The 19,414-nt window shown below is 38.5% G+C and overlaps 1 pseudogene; it reads left to right on the top strand.

Annotated features, from left to right (window-relative positions):
- Positions 1-948: 948 nt before the first annotated feature.
- Positions 949-1,581, top strand: LOC144377640 (DNA polymerase eta pseudogene; annotated as a pseudogene).
- Positions 1,582-19,414: the final 17,833 nt, after the last annotated feature.

The raw sequence follows: 19,414 nt of genomic DNA, 5'->3' as shown, positions 1-19,414 counted from the left end.
AATAATATCTTACATATTTCATCTTTGAAAATATCTTTCACAAAGATAGATTCTCACAAATCTGCTCTCGACCCACAAGCATACAATTTTATGGAGCATATTCATCAGTCAGAAGGAATTTATGGAATTCTATTAGATTCTTCTCTTGACATTTGCCTTTTAGCATGTCATGGCACTGCAGATTAATCATTTCTGATTGAAGGTTAAGTAGAAGTTCTCCACCTGCACAGTGAAATGGTTTCCAAAATGTGGAAATTTGCTTTGCACTGTATTGAGGTATGGAAAACACTGCTGGATTTACAGTTGGAGCTCACAAAATATATTTACTGCAAATATGTGTGAGAATAGAAACCGTGCTTTTTGTTTGTTTGTTTTAACTTTTGACAGCATGGGCAGTATCATTGAAATGACTTTTTCAGATATCAGATTCACATACGAACTTTTTTTATGTTACAATTTTTAATTGAATTCATTAACATCATCTAGTATGCAAAAATACTTCCAAGGCTATTCAATAATTGATAATAGTGGTTGAGGATGGGTTTTCTTGTTCAGAAAATTTTCCATTTGAGGCTCCTGCGGGTGGAGAGACGGAAGGACCCCTTGAGTCGCACGCGCTGTCGGACTTCAATCGCTGGGTTAACAGACGAGCGCGAAGCCCTTCGGGAGATTCTTTGGGATTTCTGCACCTATTCTTCATCATCACGGGGAATAAATCGTGAAACTTACTGGCCTGCTCTAGATCTCTTCATTTTCCATCCAGCAGACACTGATTTCCCACAACGGCGGCTTCCGTTGAGACAGGTACTGAGCTGCTTAGCATCTCGCCTTTACTGAGGCTGGCTTTGAAGTTCTCCTGTCTCAGCCTCCCGAACTGCTGGGATTATAGGCGTGTGCCTCTGCGCCCGACCCCATTGGCAGTTTTGCCAGGTGTCGCCTTGAAAAAAAATGACCACAGGACAGGATCGAGTGGTTGCTCTGGTGGACATGGACTGTTTTTCTGGTTCAAGTGGAGCAGCGACAAAATCCTCATTTAAAGAATAAACCTTGTGCAGTCGTACAGTATAAATCATGGAAAGGTGGTGGAATAATTGCAGTGAGTTATGAAGCTCGTGCATTTGGGGTTACTTGAAGCATGTGGGCAGATGATGCTAAGAAGTTATGTCCAGATCTTCTACTGGCACAAGTACCGGGAAGCCAGTGTTGAAGTGATGGACGTAATGTCTCATTTTGCTGTGATTGAACGTGCTAGCATCTACGAAGCTTATGTAGATCTGACCAGTGCTGTACAAGAGAAACTACAAAAGCTACAAGGTCATCCTATCTCAGCTGATTTGTTGCCAACCACTTACATTGAAGGTTTGCCCCAAGGCCTTACAACAACTAAAGAGACAGTTCAGAAAGGCACTTCCATAGCATCATTATTGCTTCTGCTTCCTGCCTTTGGAACCTGCTTTGCTTGTTCATGCTGATTCTTCTTGGAATGATTGAAAGGAAACCAAATATATCCTGAATGAATTACAAGGACTCATGTGGAAGGATACACAAATTCTCTTATCTTTCCAGGTATATGTGTGTTGAGACGCTGGGAAATTACATGAAAATAAATACTTCCTTAGATACAACTAGGATGGGTTAGTGTTACTTAATAGAAGGTAGAAGGCTGACTGAGCACATCCTTCATCTTCAAGTTAATTTATATTATTATAACTTAGTTTCTTGGTTTCTTCATTTGTAAGCAGGGTGAGTTTTTGTTTGTTTTGCCACTTCCTTTTACCACTGAACTACCTACCCAGCCCTTTTTTATTTTATTTTCAGACAGGGACTCACTAAGTTGCTGAGGCTGAGTTTGAACTTGGGATCCTCTTGCCTCAGCCTCCCAGGTTGCTGGGATTATAGGTGTATACCACCGCATACTAGTCAGGGTGAGCTCTTTTAGGAGAGACCTCTAAGTATAGGAAGTTGAGCCATTCAAACTTCTAATCAATTTCTGTCACTTTATTATCAGTGGTGGACTGTGCAATGTTGTTCTTGTTTTATTTTTCTCCTTTGTAGTGTTTACCCTGTTCCCACCCCAGTGATATATTTGATACATCTTAGATATGTGCGTACCTTAATAAATTATACAGTATCATTAAAAAAAATTTTCCATTTGAAATTAGCAATGAAACCATGCTACTGCTAAAGCCATCCAACTACTGTATGGTAGTACATCAGATGATCCAGCTTCAATTTCTAACAAAAATTCAGAGAATCAATGCCCAGGATGTCTAAAGACCTCTTCCATTTAGTCATCAAATAAAGAAGGAGAGGAAGCAAAATTGAAATCATTAAAAGAGATTAAAGGGAAGCAGCTTTAAGTAAGCAATCTGATACAAGAGGGAAACCAAAAGAAAGAAGAGTGTCAAAAGAATGTTAAAATTTGCTGAAATGTCAATAAGCTGACAAAAAGTATCCACTGGTTTGGTGATCATTGGTCATGACCTTGCAAGCATAGTTTCCATCTCTTAGTAGGAAAAAAATCAGATTAAATTGAGTTGAACAGAGTAGAAAATTGGGAGGACAGAAATTTCACTTGAGACATTTTTGTAAAATGGGGACACAGAAATAGAACCACAGATAAAGAAGGTTATAAGAGTAAGGAAGAGATTTTATGTTTGTTTTTTAATCTTCATTGTTTAACAAAAAGTCACAAAGCCCCATTTACCTACTAGACTTCTTCAAATGTGAAAGTGACTGGGATATGCACAGCGATCTGCACACTCAAGTGCTGTAACAGAGAGCCATAAAATATCAGGACTCTCTCTTGCTCTCTCTCTCTTTGCTTCCTGATTGCCATATCTTGAGGGATTTCCTTCCATATGCCCTTCTTCCGTGATGTTCTGCCTCACATTAGACCCTGAGCTGTGGAGTGAGCCATCTGTGGACCGAGACCTCTGAAACTGTGAGCCCCAAATAAATTTTTCCTACTCTAAGATTTTCTTGTCAGGATTTTTGGTCACAGAAACAACAACAAAAAAATGACTAAAACAACCCTGAATATAAATGATCTTAATCCCCTAATTAAGAGACAAAGATTGGATTAAAAAATAAGATCCAATACTATGCTGCCTCACCTGCAAGAACATAAACAGGTTGAAAGTGAAAGGATGAAAAATAATGTTTCAAGCAATTGGATTCAGAAAGCAAGTAGGAGTAGCTATGCTTATATCTGAAAAAAATAGACTTTAAGACAAAAACCAGTTAGAAGAGACAAGGCACTATATATCAATCAAGGGAAAAATCAAGAAGATATGACAACTATAAACTATATGTATCTAATGTCAGAGCATTCAATTTTACAAAACAGACTCTATTGGACATAAAGAGAGACAGAACCTGATACACTAATAATGAGGGGCTTCAATATACCAGTCTTACCAATAAATAGATCATCCAGATTAAAAAAAAAAAAAAGAAACATTAGCATTAAGTTACACTATATATCAAATGGACTTAACAGAAAATTACAATATTCCATCCAATAGCTGCATAACGCATATTCTTCTCATGAATGCATGGAACATTTTCTAAAATAGGCCATAAAGCAAGCTTTAACAAATTCAAACTAAACTAACAGAGTATCTTACACCTTTTCTGGTCACAGTCGATTGAAACTAGAAATCAACAGCAAGAAACACTATAGAAATTATAAAAATGTGGAGATTAAAGAGGACACTTTTGAAAAAGTGAGTCATTAAAGAAGTGAGAGGGAAAATTTAAATATTCCTTGAATCAAACAAAAATGGAAACACAGAACACCAAAACCTAGAGCATATAGCAAAAGTAGTACTAAGAGGAAATTTTGTAACAATGAGTTCCTACATAAAAAATAGATCCCCAATAAATAAACTAATGATGAATCTCAAGGTCTTAGAAAATGAAAACAAACCAAACCCAAATCAGTAAAAGGAAAGAAATAATAAAGGCCAGAGCAGAAATAAATGAAATAGAGGTTAATGGAATAATACAAAGGATAAATGAAACAGAGTTGTTTCTTAAAAAAAAAAAAAGCAAACAAGATTAACAAAACTTTCACTAAGTTAACCAAAAGAAATAGAAGATCAAATTAATGAAATTGGAGGTAATAAAGGGAGGCATTATAACTAATACCAAAGAAATTCATCACTAGAGAATATTTGGGAAAACTATTTGCCAAAAAAAAATTGGAAAATCCAAAAGAAATGGACAAATATCTAGATACATGAGACCTATCCAACTTGAATCCAGAGGACATAAAGAACCTACATAATTCCATAATAAGTAATGAGATTGAATCAATAATAAGTCTCCTAACAACAAGCAAGCCCAGAGGAATTCACTGCTAAATTTTACCTGACTTAACTAACACCAGTGACCCTCAAACTATTCCATAAAAAGAAAGGGAAGGAACCCGTCCAAACATATTCTACAAAGCCAGCTTTTCCCTTCTACCGAAATCTGACAAGGAAAAAACTAAAAAAGAATGCTGTGGATCAATATTTCTGATCATCGTAAATATAAACTCCTCAACGAAACCCTTTCAAATTGAATCCAACAGCAGTTTAAAAAGATCATACAGTAAAACACTGCAGTAAAACACTGAAGGCTCAAAACACCCAAATCAGGAAATGTAATAATTACATAAATAGAATCAAGGTTAAAACTCATGTGATCACTCAATAGATGAAGAAAAAGCTTTTGATAAAATGTAACATCACTTAATGTTAAAAGTCCTGCATTAATTAGGTGTAGAGGCTCATACCTCAGCATGATCAAAGCTACAACAAACCCACAGCCAACATCATTTAGAGCAGAGAATATCTCAAATTTTTTCCTTTTAAGATCAGGAATAAGATCTTACCATACTTATTCAATACAGTGCTGGAAATTTTAGAGCAATTAGGCTCTAAGAAGAAATAAAAGGCATACAAATAGGAAAGCAGGAAGTAAAATTATCCCTATTTGCAGATGATGTGATTTACTACACAGAAAATCCTAAAGAATACACACACACAAAAAAAAACTGTACCACAGAACTGATAAAGAAATTCAATAAAGTAGCAGAATACAAAAACCAGTAGCTTCTCTATGCACTGAAAAATAACCTCACTCAGAAAGTAATCAGGAAAATAATCTCATTTTCAATACCCTCCTCCCCAAAAATAAAATATTTGAAATAAACCTAACTATGGATTGAAAAACCTCTGTGATGAAAATTATAAAACACTGAAGAAGAAATTTGAAGAAGACTCTAAAAGGTAGAAAGACCTCCCATATTCAAGGATTGGGAGAATAAATACTGTTAAATTGTCCATACTACCCAAGGTGACCTACAGATTCAATACAATGCTCATGAAAATACTAATGACACTCTTCACAGAATTAGAAGAAACAATCTTAAAATTTATATGGAAGTACAAAACACTCCAAATAGCCAAAACAATCCTTAACAAAAAGAACAGTGATGGAGTCATCACAATACCTGATTTCAGGACATACCACAAAGTCACAGTAACCAAAACAGCATGGTACTGGCATCAAAACAGACACCCAGACCAATGGAACAGAGGACCCAGAAATAAATCTCCACAACTGATCTATAAATCTATAATTCTAGCCAACTGATTCTTCACAGAGATGACAAAAGTATACATTGAAGAAAGGACCACCTCATCTACAAACGGTGTAGTATGTTTTCTTTCACATATAGAAACTAAAAAATATAAATGAAACCTCTGAAAGCAAAAGAGGGACTTTTAGGGATTGAAAAGGGGGCAAAAGGGAGGGGAAAGAAAGGAGAGAGAGGTGAGGAAGAGAAACTAAAAAAGGGTGAATGAACATGACCAATGCATAAAGCTTGCATGGGTTTGGAGATGTCACAGGGAATCCCATTAACCTCCACAAATAATATGTATTAATACTTATATTTGAAAACACATCCATCTTGGAGAGCTGAAGTAACCACCGACACTCTCCGATAGATTGCAACAATAAAACAGGTGTGTGCTACTCAGCTCATCTCCCATACAGCAGGGAATTCGCATAAAATCTCTCCTAGGCTTTCCGGGAGAGGGATTATCAGATCAAACCTGCATAAAGACTCGGAGAAAATTAGAGACACCTGACCTTCAACTCCCCCTCCCATTAGCAGCGAAAATGAAACCTGTCTAGCCAGCGCTGGGGGAAGGGCAAGCAGAAGAAATCAAAACAATAGAGGGCCGGGGTTCCCAATAGACACCCTCCACACCCAACAAACAGCAGGCCCAGAGTACAGTTTGAACTGCCGAGAGGCATCACTCAGGGGAAATCTGGTCTAGCAGGAGAAACCAGGGGACTAGAGGCCAGGCCCTCACGACTGGGCGGCTGGAGACTGCATGCCCGCTGGCGACAGTCCACCCACTGCCCGAATGACTGGGTGGATGGAGACCGCCTGCCCGCCGGTGACTGATCGCCCACTGGCTGCCCGCTCAACTGAGTGGCTAGAGACCGTCCACCCACCGGCGACCAACCGCGCGACTGGGTGGCTAGAGATCACCCACTCACCAGCGACAGCCCACCCGCTGCCTGCGCGACTGGGCGGCTGGAGACGGCCCACCCGCCAGCAGCTGGGAGCTGAAACCAACCAGAGACAGTCCAGTCCCACCCCCCCATTCAGACACCCCGGCAAGGAGCCTGGGGCCAGCCATAGCAGAGAGGTGACGTCACTGGAGCTCAGCCATTGGAATTCCTTCCCATTGGAATTCACTTTAGCAGGCAAAGTCTACCAACACAAAGGAGAGACAACAGAGATATACAAAACCAAAAAAAATCTATAGAAGAGAGTAGAAACACAGCAATCAAATAGAGCTGGAAAGTAACGTGGACATCATGAAAAAAACAAGGGAAAAAAGGAGTACAAACAATGCAGGACAACTTAACTCTACAGGAGGAGCTAGAAGCATCAGAAACATGGATAGGGAAAGAACTCAAGGCATACCTAACTCAGATGGAAAGGAATATTAGAGAAGACATGAGGCAGCAAGTTCAAGCAATAAAAGTATATTTTGAAAATGAATTAAACAAACAAATTCAAATGACAAAGAACAAGCTTTACTAGGAGATAGAGATCTTTAAAAAATCAAACAGTAATCATAGAAATGCAGGAAACTATAAACCAAATTAAAAACTCAAACAAGAATATTTCAAATAGACTAGATCAAGTAGAAGTCAGAACATCAGATAATGAAGACAAAGTTTATCAACTTGAAAAGAATATAGTCAACACAGAAAAGATGCTTAAATCCCATGAGCAATCTATTCAAGAAATATGGGATGTCATAAATAAAACCAAATTTAAGAGTCATTGGGATAGAAGAAGGCATAGAGATGCAAACCAAAGGAATGGACAACATATTAAATGAAATAATTCTACAAAACTTCCCAGAGATGAAAGATGGAATGGATTGCCAAATCCTGGAGGCCTACAGGACCCAAATATTCAAAACCATAATAGACCAACTCCAAGACATATAATTATGAAGATAACCAATATACAGAACAAAGAGAGAATATTAAAAGCTACAAGAGAAAGAAGGCAGATTACATTCAGGGGTAAACCAATTAGGTTAACAACTGATTTTTCATCACAGACTTTGAAAGCGAGAAGATCCTGGAACAATGTATTTCAAATGCTGAAAAATAATGGATTCCAACCAAGAATACTGTATCCAGCAAAATTAAGCTTCAGATTTGACAATGAAATTAAAATCTTTCACGATAAACAAAAGCTAAAAGAATTCGTAGCCAGAAAACCAGCACTGCAAAGCATTTTGAGCAAAATACTACAAGAAGAGGAATTGAAAAATAGTGCCCAAAACTAATAGCGGGAGGTATCTCAGTAAAGGGGGAGGAAAATAACCAAAAAGTAAAAACTAGCCAAACTAAAATAAATAAATAAATAAACATGACTGGAAGTACAAATCATATTTCAATTGTAACCTTAAATGTTAATGGCCTAAACTCACCAATCAAGAGACATAGGCTAGTAACCTGGATCAAAAAAACAAATCCAAAAATATGTTGCCTTCAGGAGACTCATATGATAGGAAAGACATACACAGGCTGAAGGTAAAAGGTTGGGAAAAATCATACCACTCACATGGCCCTCGGAAGCAAGCAGGGGTGTCCATACTCATAACGTGCTAAGAGCCACAGCCAAGTAATAGGATGCATGGCACTTTTGGTTGTAAGGTGACACCAGCTAGCCATTGAGATGATATGATTATGTTAAGATTTACATTCATATGGATATTGGACTCCTGCTGTTCACCTTGGCCTGCTACGGGACTCCTGGAGAGTTCCCATTGGTTGGGAAGGTATGGTAGGAGGGAATTCTGGGGGAGGTCCTTGTCCCCGATCCCGGTAGAACTGACCGTGTGTGTGGACTGGCTTGCTTCCTGGACGCGTACGGAGTATTGGCGGCATTTTCAAAAATAAAGTTTTGTTCCTGCTTGAGTGGCTGGTGATTCTATGCCCAGCCAGACTGCAGCAATATCGAATAAAATCAATTTCAAACCTAAGTTAATCAAAAGGGATAAAGAAGGACACTATATACTGTTAAAAGGAACCATTCACCAACAAGACATAACAATTATCAATTTGTATGCACCAAACAATGGAGCTGAAACATTCATAAAACAAACTCTTCTCAAGTTCAAGAGTCAAATAGACTACAACACAATAATTATGGGTGACTTCAACACACCGCTCTCACCATTAGACAGATTCTCTAGACAAAAACTGAATAAAGAAACTATAGAATCAACAGCACAATCAATAACCTAGACTTAACCAACATATATAGAATATATCAACCATCATCAAGTGGATACACGTTCTTCTCAGCAGCACATGGATCCTACTCAAAAATAGACCATATATTATGCCATAGGGCAACTCTTAGTAAATATAAAGGTGTGGAGATAATACCATGCACCATATCTGATCATTATGGAATGAAACTGGAAATCAATGATAAAAGAAGGAAGGAAAAATCCTACATCACATGGAAAATGAACAATATGCTACTGAATGATCAATGGGTTACAGAAGACATAAAGGAGGAGATAAAAAAATTCTTAGAGACAAATGACAATACAGACACAACATACCAGAATCTATGGGACACAATGAAAGCAGTTTTAAGAGGGAAATTCATTTCTTGGAGTTCTTTCCTCAAAAAAAGAAAAAACCAACAAATAAATGAACTCACACTACTCCTCAAAAACATAGAAAAGGAAGAGCAAAACAACAGCAAATGTAGTAGAAGACAAGAAATAATTAAAAATTAGAGCAGAAATCAACAAAATTGAAACAAAAAAAAACATTGAAAAAAATTGATAAAACTAAAAGTTGGTTCTTTGAAAAAATAAATAAGATCGACAAGCCCTTAGCCATGCTAACGAAGAGAAGAAGAGAGAGAACTCAAATTATTAACATACGGGATGAAAAAGGCAATATCACAACAGACACTACAGAAATACAGAAGATAATTAGAAAATATTTTGAAACCCTATATTCCAATAAAATAGAAGATAGTGAAGATATCGATAAATTTCTTAAGTCATACGATCTGCCCAGATTGAGTCAGGAAGACACACACAATTTAAACAGACCAATAACAAAGGAAGAAATAGAAGAAGCCATCAAAAGACTACCAACCAAAAGAAGCCCTGGACCAGATGGGTATACAGCAGAGTTCTACAAAACCTTCAAAGAAGAATTAATACCAATACTTTTCAAATTATTCAGAAATAGAAAAAGAAGGAGCTCTTCCAAATTCATTCTATGAGGCCAACATCACCCTGATCCCAAAACCGGACAAAGACACTTCAAAGAAAGAAAACTACAGACCAATATCTCTAATGAACCTAGATGCAAAAATTCTCAATAAAATCCTGGCAAATCAAATACAAAAGCATATCAAAAAAATTGTGCACCATGATCAAGTAGGATTCATCCCTGGGATGCAAGGATGGTTCAATATACGGAAATCAATAAATGCTATTCATCACATCAATAGACTTAAAGACAAGAACCATATGATCATCTCGATAGATGCAGAAAAAGCATTCGACAAAGTATAGCATCCCTTTATGTTCAAAGCACTAGAAAAACTAGGGATAACAGGAATTTACCTCAACATTGTAAAAGCTATATATGCTAAACCTCAGGCTAGCATCATCCTAAATGGAGAAAAACTGAAGGCATTCCCTCTAAAATCTGGAACAAGACAGGGATGCCCTCTATCACCACTTCTATTCAATTTAGTTCTTGAAATACTAGCCAGAGCAATTAGACAGACAAAAGAAATTAAAGGCATAAAAATAGGAAAAGAAGAACTTAAATTATCGCTATTTGCGGATGACATGATAATATATTTAACAGACCCAAAAGGGACTACAAAGAAACTGCTAGAGTTAATAAATCAATTCAGCACACGGTAACCCTGAGGCGCATACTCCCCACTCATGCCATCTGGACCCAAGGGTGACCTTGACCATCCTGTGCAGGAAGGGAGGGTATTGAATCTCTTCTGCTTCCTGTGCTTAAATGTAAGATGCTAGCAGGGTGTCATAAGGCCAGGACACTAATATGTTGTGCTTTTTTTTTTTTAATGGAAACTGCCTGTTTGGTAAAAAGGCCCAGTCCCTGAAGGATTTTTTGTTATGCTCCTGGAATAAGCATCTGCATACAGCATACAAAGCTCTTATTGATAGCAGTCTTATGAAATAAATGTGAATGTGCCCCAAGTCAATAAATAAATAAATAAATGAATAAATAAATAAATTTAGCAAAGTGGCAGGATATAAAATCAACACGCATAAATCAAAGGCATTCCTGTATATCAGCAACAAAACTTATGAAATGGAAATGAGGAAAACCACTCCATTTACAATATCCTCAAAGAAAATAAGATACTTGGGAATCAACCTAACAAAAGAGGTGAAAGATTTATATAATGAAAACTACAGAACCCTAAAGAAAGAGATAGAAGAAGATCTTAGAAGATGGAAAAATGTACTCTGTTCATGGATAGGCAGAACTAACATCATCAAAATGGCAATATTACCCAAAGTTCTCTACAGGTTTAATGCGATGCCAATTAAAATCCCAACAGCATTTCTTGTAGAAATAGATAAAGCAATCATGAAATTCATATGGAAGAATAAAAGACCCAGAATATCAAGAACAATACTAAGCAGGAAGTGTGAATCTGGAGGTATAGCAATACCAGAGTTCAAACTGTACTACAAAGCAATAGTAACAAAAACAGGGTGGTACTGGTACCAAAACAGGCAGGTGGACCAATGGTACAGAATAGAGGACACAGAAACCAATCCACAAAATTACAACTTTCTTATATTTGATAAAGGGGCTGAAAACATGCAATGGAGGAAGGATAGCATCTTCAACAAATGGTGCTGGGAAAATTGGAAATCCATATGCAACAAAATGAAACTGAATCCCTTTCTCTCGCCATGCACAAAAGTTAACTCAAAATGGATCAAGGAGCTAGATATCAAATCAGAGACACTGCGTCTGATAGAAGAAAATGTTGGCTACAATCTACATACTGTGGGGTCGGGCTCCAAATTCCTTAATAGGCGCCCATAGCCCAAGAGTTAATAACAAGAATCAACAAATGGGACTTACTTAAACTAAAAAGTTTTTTCTCAGCAAGAGAAACAATAAGAGAGGTAAATAGAGAGCCTACATCCTGGGAACAAATTTTTACCCCTCACATTCAGATAGAGCCCTAATATCCAGAGTATACAAAGAACTCAAAAAATTAGACAATAAGACAACAAATAACCCAATTAACAAATGGGCCAAGGACCTGAACAGACACTTCACAGAGGAAGACATACAATCAATCAACAAGTACATGAAAAAATGCTCACCATCTCTAGCAGTCAGAGAAATGCAAATCAAAACCACCCTAAGATACCATCTCACTCCAGTAAGATTGGTAGCCATTATGAAGTCAAACAACAATAAGTGTTGGCGAGGATGTGGGGAAAAGGGTACACTTGTACACTGCTGGTGGGGCTGAAAATTGGTGAGGCCAATTTGGAAAGCAGTATGGAGATTCCTGGGAAAGCAGGGAATGGATCCACCATTTGACCCAGCTATTGCCCTTCTCGGACTATTCCCTGAGGATCTTAAAAGAGCGTACTATAGGGATACTGCCACATCAGTGATCATAGCGGCACAATTCACAATAGCTAGACTGTGAAACCAACCTAGATGCCCTTCAATAGATGAATAGATAAAAAAAAATGTGGCATCTATACACAATGGAGTATTAGGCAGCACTAAAAAATGACAAAATCATAGAATTTGCTGGGAAATGGATGGCATTAGAGCAGATTATGCTAAGTGAAGTTAGCCAATCCTTAAAAAACAAATGCCAAATGTCTTCTTTGATATAAAGAGAGCAACTAAGAACAGAACAGGAAGGAAAAGCATGAGGAAAAGACTAACACTAAACAAAGACGAGTAGGGGGAGAGAAAGGGAGAGAGAAGGGAAAGCATATGGAAATGGTAGGAGACCCTCAATGTTACACAAAATTACATATAAGAGATTGTGAGGGGAAAGGGGGGGGAAACAAGGGAGAGAATTGAACAATACTAGATGAGGTAGAGAGGGAAGATGGGAGGGGAGGAGAGGGGAGGGGAGGGGAGGGGAGGGGAGGGGAGGGGAGGGGGGATAGTAGGGGATAGGAAATGTAGCAGAATACAACAGTCACTAATATGCCATTATGTAAAAATGTGAGTATGTAACAGATGTGATTATGCAATTTGTATTTGGGGTAAAAATGGGAGTTCAAAACCCAATTGAGTCAAATGTATGAAAGATGATATATCATGAGCTTTGTAATGTTTTGAACAGCCAATTAAAAAAAAAAACCCAAAGCAAAAGTAAATAATGCCACTTTTTCCTTCCTCTCCACCTCAACCAGATTAATTTGTAAGCTGAATGAACTTCTAATTAAGATCTTGGAAGGTTTTCCAGAACCAAGCAAAAATTATTCCTTTAACATATGAAAAAAAATGTTCAAGAGTAGAATAATGAAAGGCAATGGGCTAGATAATGAACGATGTCATAAAGGTATCTTAATTAACTAAGGAAGATAGCAATAGAATAGCCACTATCTCAAGGGAAGAAGACTCCCAGAAGTAGAACCAGGTAGGGATATGGTAGATGATGCAAATTTCATTTCCAATCTTTGAAAACATGGACAGAATACTCTAAATAAATAAATATACCTAAAATAATTGATGAATTGTGTGGAGTAAGAATTAAGATGGATACTTAATTTATACCTAATAAAAATAAATAAAAGAATTCTAGATATATTTTTAAATGTTAATAAAAGGCGGGGGGAGGAGCCATAAGTAAAGCTAGAAGAGAATGAGTTTTGGGGAGCCATTTTGCTTGCTTGATCATTTTGGGAATCATGAGTTAAAGAAGACCTTTCAGATTGTGATCAACAGGGGTATTTGGGTGGATTTGGTTCTCTAGATGTGGATGGGCAGATTTCCTCAACTAAAATTTACCAGACACCTAATTATAACACATATAAACTCAGGGACCTTTTTATCAACACCAAATGGACCCTGGAGCCCTCCCTGGCTGCAGTCACTGAGGCATCTTCACAGAATCCCTGGGACAGAAGAGAATCATCTAAGAGTGCCCCATTAAATGCAGATTCCTGGGTCCCATCCCATGCCCACTAAAGTGTAAGCACTGGGGCTAGCACTCTGCATGTTAAGCAAAGTCCAATTACTATCCATACATACTAAAGCTTAAGAGTGACAATACTGCCCTGAGCTCTTGGGAACACAGTCTGAAAGGAGAACAGCAATCTAGAATTGAAGACTTGATAAAAACATGAGGAGAAAGGTAGTCCTTCCAACCCTTCAAAGACAGCTCAGGGGGCTCGGGTTGTGGCTCAGGGGTACAGTGTTCGTCTAGCATGTGCGAGGCCCTGGTAATAGAAGTTTTGAGATGGAAAACGTTAAGTGCTAATCAGCACCACATATAAATAAATAAATAAAGTATTGTGTCCGACTACAACTAAAAAATAAACATTAAAAATTAAAAAAAAAAAAAAGAGTTCAGAACCACCTCTAGGGAGAGGAGAGCCCAGAGGCCTGGTAATAGAAGTGGAAAATGGAAGATGGAAAACGTTAAGTGCTAACTTGAGGGCACTCAGGTGGAGAGTGAGCAGCCACAAGTGCAATAACATGGCATTTAATACCTATATCCTAGAATCTGAGGACAAACTGAAATGGAAAGATTATAACAAATAGTAAAAATTGCCTGAAGTAGCCAAAATATTGGCTGAACAAAGTGATAGAAGACTTAACAACGGTCCTATAGTTTACAACACTTGCTTCAAATAGACTACTTTCCACCTACTTTATAATTTGTTGTTTTTATGATTTCAAAAATAATATCATCTCATTATAAAAATTCAAACCATATCAGAATTATTCCACAGAGTAAAAATCTCCCACACCCCACCCACTCAGAGAACTGAAAAATCATAAATATTTGCTTCTATGATTATTTTTCCTATGTACAAATAGCATTTTATTATATTTACTACAATTACATAAAAATGGGAACATGCTATAAAACTGTTCTGTATCTTCATTTTTGTAGGGTTTTGTTTCTGTTTTCTTTTGTTTTTCCAGGGCCTGGGGGTTGGACCCAGAGCCTAGAACATGTTAGGCAAACACTTTTTTCCTGAGCTAATCCACAGTCCTTGATTTTAACTTAATACTTCATGGACATTTTTCCCTGTGAATATATAGAAACTACACCTCATTCTTTTAATTGATTGAATAATATTGTGAATTTTGCATTTTCAAAGTGGAAGATGAGGTTGATTTATGCCCATGTGTTGTTGTTTTTTCATTAAAAATACAACTAGGTTATCTCCAATTCAAACTGGTATGTACTGTCTCTGTTTCAAATAATTGAAGGAGGCAACACTAATCATCTGGTGGAAGCTTCCAGCAGTGAAGTCAAAGCATCCAAGGGGAACTTAAAAGCTTTTGGAATGTTTAGCCTCCTTTCAGATATCGGACATGCTTCTTTATTTTTCAATGATAAGAAAGATTATATATTTCCATGGCAATTGACTGGGAAAAACAGTGAAAACAAAAACCAAACCACTCAGGATACATGCTTTCAAAATTTTAAGACCTTTGATTCCACCAGGAATAATGACCATGTATTGATCATCTATTAAATGCCAGGTGCATTATAGGGATCACTTCATTTAATCACCACAATAACCCTATGTACCTACCCTTATTATCCCTGAAATGTGGAATTTCCTCACTCTGATATCTTTTCCATTCAACATTCCACATTCTTAAAATACTAAAAGGCTAATTGACCCTGCTTCCCCTCAAAGGATTTCTGCATATGTAAGAGAAGTCTGGAATTCATATCTAAATCTCCTCTGAAGTCAATAAATGCATGCAGAATCAAGTAAGACTGTCTTCAACTAAATTAAGGATAAATTTTTACAGGCCTCTAACAGAACTGCTTATAACCTCAATTCAGATGCTTTCATTATTGATTTTCTCCATGGCACAATGCAATTTTATTTCTGTAAAATAGGAATGCCTTTCTACAAAAAAAAAAAGCATGTCATTAAAAGTGATCCACTGTCTTTTTTAAGTTAATACTAGCTAGCCTTCCTTTAGCTGCAACTCAGGTGAATGGCAGAGGAGGGCCTTGACCTTGTGATCACTGATACAAGGATTGATTAATCCACAGGACAGGTAGTGAGTCATCTCCGACTAGCCTGGTACATGAAGATGAGCCACTTTCTCTCTCTCAAGATTTTGAACTTATTCACATATTAAAAGATCAAGGCTGTAGCAAGAGGAGATGAAAATAAATGTTGATGAATGACAGAGGCCTAAAGGGACCCATAGGGATCATGAAAGGGCTGAGAAAGTAGAAGGATGAAGGTAAGGAAGGAGAAGGCTTCAGCGCAAAGAACAAACCTAGAGACTTCCAGGTAGTTTGGGACCTGGGATCGTATCAACATCCTGCCTGCTGGGCTACAATAGCAGAGCCCCCATGTTGAGAGCCACAGCCAAAGGGGCCCCAGCAAACTTCCAGCTGCCAGCAAACTTCCAGCTGCCAGCTGATGATTGGCTCACAGCGGCCCCAGCAACATCTAGCTGATTGGCTCCTCTGCGGTGATGTTCATTGGGCTGTTTCCCTGCTCTTCAGACTGCCAGCTGATGATTGGCTCACAGCGGCCCCAGCAACATCTAGCTGATTGGCTCCTCTGCGGAGCTGCTCATTGGGGGACTTCTTTGGCTCCACCCACACAACCCAGCCAATTGGCCTCAAGAGCAGGAGGATTGTGGGAGGTGGAGAGGCTGGTGTGGGGGTGAGAGGCTTGTGGGAAGCTGGTGGTGGCAGTTGGGCTCTGAGGGTTTTTTCCTGAGGAGCTGTTTTGTTTGGTGTTTGTAGTTCTAAAAATAAAGTTAGTTTCTTTTGACAAGTGGCTCCTGAATTGTGCCCAGCCAGACTGCGGCACCCCCACACTGAACTCTAGGGGAGGCACCGACAGCAAGACACACCAGCCAAAGGAGTACTAGGGTATACCTCTAGCTCCAGTCAGCATCATCCACTCCCATCCAATGACTGAGCTCAGTAGGAGGCACAAGTAAAGCTCCTTGTAATCTGACAATAGGTATTACTTCCTGATCTGCACTTACATGGCTAGGCGAAATATCTAGACATGACTATTTAACGAAGGTGCACTGACACTTATGCTATAAGCCAGAATTTTTAAATAAAGTTATAGACTACTAAAGCTTTAGCCAGATCTCATCCAACTATAAATATTTTACATAAGTGCCTAATGATTTTTTTGGCCAAAATGATAGGATCACCTACATATCTATATTTCTACCTACAAATATCACCTTTCTACTTAAATCCATCTGATTTTTTCTGAGGAGTTTCAAGTTTCAAGCACCATTTTAAGTATATCTATTAAAAGCAAGTGATGGGGATCTATATCACTTTGCTTTTACTCTTTCTAAATCTCTTAAATACTAGCAAATTCTTTGAGCCCTTGCGTTTTTATTGCCTGAGAACATAAGGGCTGCCTTCAGAGTTCTTATGTGGAGTTGTTAACTTTTCAACTAAAAAGAAGAAGTTCCATAGCATTTACTATAGCCCCAAACCTAGAAATTTCATTTAGTTATTCAAAAGACATGAGTTCCTCCTCTACACTTCCTATGCAGAACAAGATGACATATAGCAGCAGACCAGAGTTTCATACCCTATCCTAAATGGTTCAAAACATCTACTCAAAATATATTGCACCCCAAGGCCTAATTATGTGTATTTTCAAAACCATTCTCTAAGTGATTCTGACATATTGACCTCATTCCCAATCCTACTCTATTTCTATTTTGAAGTACTATGTAGACAATAGGAATTTAATCATAAAGTTATGTGGTTTATCTTGAGAATGTAAGATAAAATGTAAATAATGAAACTCATCACCAAAAGTAATGTATCTTTTTGTGGCCTTTTAACCATTTTTTAAATTTTTTTAGTTGTTGATAGATATTTATTTCATTTATTTATTTTGATGTGGTGCTGAGGATCAAATCCAGTGCCTCACACATGCTAGGTGAGTGCTCTACCACTGAACCACAACCCCAGCCCTCATTTTTTTTTAGTTATTGGTGGACACAATATCTTTATTTTATTTTTATGTGGTCCTGAGGATCATCCAATGCCTCATGCAAGGTAGGTGAGCACTCTACCTCTGAGCCACAATCCCAGCTCATTACCAATTATTTTAATATGCTAAGGGTATACATAGTTTAGGTACAAGTTTAGCTGCTATAATGGAGAATTCGAAAGTAACTTTAACAAGAAAAAAGCTAAATTCTCATATAAGTCATGAAAAAATGGCCCAGTAAGTTTAAATGCTGGTACCATAATCATCAGGGACCCACATTCATTCCATTTTGCTGTTTCGACAACCCTCAACATGAGGCTTTTCTGATGACTGCCCTGGGCTCTACCATTACATATGTAGTCCGGAGAGTAGGATAGAGGAAAGGAATAAGGGAAGACATAAACCTTTCCTATAAGGACCCAACCCAAGACTTGCACACATCAGAAACACTTACTTCCTATTGGCCAGGCCACCATGGTCATATTGTCAAGCCAAATGAGCATACAGGAAGATTGTTTCTTAGGATTACTTTCAATGCCTACTGTCTTAGTTTGAGTATTCTGGGAAACAGACTCTGAGATGGAGTTCTGTGCATAGGAGGTTTGTAGGGAAGTGTTTCTCAGGAACACCACCTGTGAGAGGAGGAAGCCGGATGGATAGAGGGAGGAGTTGAATTGTGATGCAGTCACTGCAGAGGACTCTGCTGGTCCTATAGAGACCTCTGGGGCTGAGCTGGCCTTTTAGAGTTGACCCTAAATGGAAATAAACGCTAGACCATGATATACCATGATGTACCCCATCATGGACCTGTTCAAGGCTACCTTTGAGGATGCGCTTTCCTGGGAGCATCTGTCAACCCCAACACTTTTGACATTCTGGGATGTTCTTTACAACAGGGCTCTGTCCTGTGTGTTGTAAGATATTTAGCAGCTTCCCTAGCCTCTACCCTCTAGATGCCTGTAGCAACAGACCCCTCCACTTGTGACAATCAAGATTCTGGATATCACTAAATGTCCCCTCTGCGGCAAAATCACCCCCTTTAAGACCGAGTGCCTTAGGGTAAAGGCAATTCACTCAGATGGATTCAGTGGTAAACTACCACAGTCAAGTCCCCAGCAGTTGGGGAATCAGTGCCTCAATCCTGAAGATCTGGGGAAGGCACCATAGCATCCACTACAGCGACCTCATGACCACTCAGTCCTGCCTCTCAGTCCAGTACTTTGCTTCTCATGAAGGTTATTTATAACGTACAAAGTTTAAAAGTAAGAATAACTGATCTGGTTAGATCATGATAATGAGGCTGAGGAAGGAGCCAGAAGAAAGGGACCAGAGACTCTGACCTGCTACTAAAACTCAGGACCCAAAGGGAAGTTTAAAGACGGGACAAGGACTCAATTTCCAAAATAGCTGCACAGAAGGGAATAGGGACTAAGACCTGCTGAAATCCCACTGCCTTCCTGCTAGTGAAACTGCCAGGCTGACTCTCGGCCATGTTCCTCTCACCAGTCCTTTCCTGGAAGTAGGGCTCTCACCCACAGGTGGCCTGACATTGGACGCACCTCTCACACACAACCCTGTGGCCTCTACTTGTTTCTCACACCAGCCTTCTC

The sequence above is a fragment of the Ictidomys tridecemlineatus genome, chromosome 5 (assembly GCF_052094955.1).
Source record: "Ictidomys tridecemlineatus isolate mIctTri1 chromosome 5, mIctTri1.hap1, whole genome shotgun sequence".
Classification (NCBI taxonomy): domain Eukaryota; kingdom Metazoa; phylum Chordata; class Mammalia; order Rodentia; family Sciuridae; genus Ictidomys; species Ictidomys tridecemlineatus.
Note: the sequence above shows the minus strand (reverse complement) of the source record. Positions and strands in the feature narration are given on the sequence as shown.